The sequence below is a fragment of the Poecilia reticulata genome, linkage group LG17 (assembly GCF_000633615.1).
Source record: "Poecilia reticulata strain Guanapo linkage group LG17, Guppy_female_1.0+MT, whole genome shotgun sequence".
NCBI lineage: Eukaryota > Metazoa > Chordata > Actinopteri > Cyprinodontiformes > Poeciliidae > Poecilia > Poecilia reticulata.
The window spans coordinates 29,744,828-29,746,675 of record NC_024347.1 but is presented as its reverse complement, the minus strand read 5'-3'; the positions used below and the strand labels follow the sequence as shown (position 1 = coordinate 29,746,675).

Genomic DNA, 1,848 nt, shown 5'->3' with positions numbered 1-1,848 from the left:
TATTCAGATTTCTAAGCTCTAAATAACCAGTTAACCAGTTAATTCATAATTATAATTAAAGTTTATTCAGATTTCTAAGCTCTAAATAACCAGTTTCAGAATCAGGAGCACAACATGTCTGACAGTTAAAAACTGATTTAAATCATTTCAGTAACTCTCTGGTTCTGAAAACCTGAAAAGAAAATAAAAACATCACTTTTATGCACTTTATCTACAGTGTTGATATAAATATCTCCAAACCAAAAGTTATTTTTCATTTTTTATGTATTTTAAGTAAAATATCTCATTTTAAAGTATCAGTGTTTTGAGAGTTTTGTTTTTTTTCCACATATTGTCTATACTATGTTTCAGTCACCGTGAACAGGATTCAAAGCACACGAGGAAACAACTTCATGTGCAAAGTTTGTTCCTAAACAATATTAAGAAACTGTATTTTCCAAAATCCTGGTAATTTAAGTGTATTTTCATAGTAAAACCTTCCCAGAATGATTAATAAATGAGTCGCTGTGAGCAGGATTCGAACCTGCGCGGGGAAACCCCATTGGATTTCAAGTCCAACGCCTTGACCGCTCGGCCATCACAGCTGGATAGGGCAGTTAAATCTGAATAAAAAATATATAGGTGGGATTTAAACCGTTGGAAAGGGAGGGAGACGAGGAACAAAGGATTGCTGGAAAGAAAGAATTAATTGGGATGATAAAAAAGGTCCTAAAACAGATGAGACAGTCGAATTAGACGGAGACAAACTGGGAGGAAATGATGGTTCTGTAAAAAAACAGAGAAGCACATAGTTGGAATGAAAAGGGTTGTGCAAAGAGGATCCTGATGATACCTGACAACATAGAGGGATCAACTTTTTAAAATCTGCGCATCAGTTTCAGAAGATTAAAACAAACAAAGGGAACAAACTGAGATTTGATAAATGCAGGTTAGCATCTGTGAAAGTCAACAAACAAGAGTTCATGTCCACTTTAGTTTAAGATTTTATATCCGTTTTGGGTTTATGTGGAAAACAGATTTACTTGCAATGCGGAGCAAACATAATACAGGCTTTTCACACTTAAACCTTCATTTAGCTGATCTACTTGGACCATTTCTGCAACTTTGAGCAGGATTTGAACCTGTGAGGGGAAACCCCATTTGATTTCGAGTCCAACGCCTTAACCTCTCGGCCATCACAGCTGGATGTTTAACAATGTAATGAAGAAGCAACAAATGAATGTATTACCAAAAAAATAATGGCAAACATGAAATAAACCAGGGTTTTTCTGCAGCTTTTCATCACTTATTGATCAGTCCAACCTCTCATCATCTGGCTCCAGATGTCAGAGATGTTGGACCCTTTAGTTTGAGATCGCTGTGAGCAGGATTCGAACCTGCGAGGGGAAACCCCATTGGATTTCAAGTCCAACGCCTTAACCTCTCGGCCATCACAGCTGGATAATACAAAATGTAGCCAAGAAGCAAAACATGGATGTAACAAGTCAGTGGAGTGATATAGGTAAACATGGAGCTAAGACAATATGGGTGCACCACATAATCAGCTGTGTATCTGGTGAGCAACTTCAGGCGTGTCGGATATGTAGTCAGAAACGCTGTGAGCAGGATTTGAACCTGCGTGGGGAAACCCCATTGGATTTCAAGTCCAACGCCTTAACCTCTCGGCCATCACAGCTGGATGTTTAACAACGTAATGAAGAAGCAACAAATGAATGTATTACCAAAAAATAATGGCAAACATGAAATAAACCAGGGTTTTCCCGCAGCTTTTCATCACTTATTGATCAGTCCTACCTCTCATCATCCAGCTCCAGATCTCAGAGATGTTGGACTGTTTAGTTTGAGATC

At 38.1% G+C, this 1,848-nt stretch overlaps 1 protein-coding gene and 4 non-coding genes across 6 annotated transcripts in view; 1 reads left to right on the top strand and 4 right to left on the bottom strand.

The window, feature by feature from the left end:
• LOC103479970 (double-stranded RNA-specific editase 1-like) overlaps nucleotides 1–1,848 on the top strand; it is a 22,092-nt gene that overhangs the window by 6,350 nt on the left and 13,894 nt on the right. The window lies entirely within an intron of this gene.
• On the bottom strand, nucleotides 503–584 carry trnas-uga (transfer RNA serine (anticodon UGA)). The gene has a single exon. It is a non-coding gene; the product is annotated as a tRNA-Ser (tRNA).
• trnas-cga (transfer RNA serine (anticodon CGA)) lies at nucleotides 1,101–1,182 on the bottom strand. Its single transcript has one exon. It is a non-coding gene; the product is annotated as a tRNA-Ser (tRNA).
• trnas-uga (transfer RNA serine (anticodon UGA)) lies at nucleotides 1,356–1,437 on the bottom strand. Its single transcript has one exon. It is a non-coding gene; the product is annotated as a tRNA-Ser (tRNA).
• Nucleotides 1,594–1,675, bottom strand: trnas-uga (transfer RNA serine (anticodon UGA)). Its single transcript has one exon. It is a non-coding gene; the product is annotated as a tRNA-Ser (tRNA).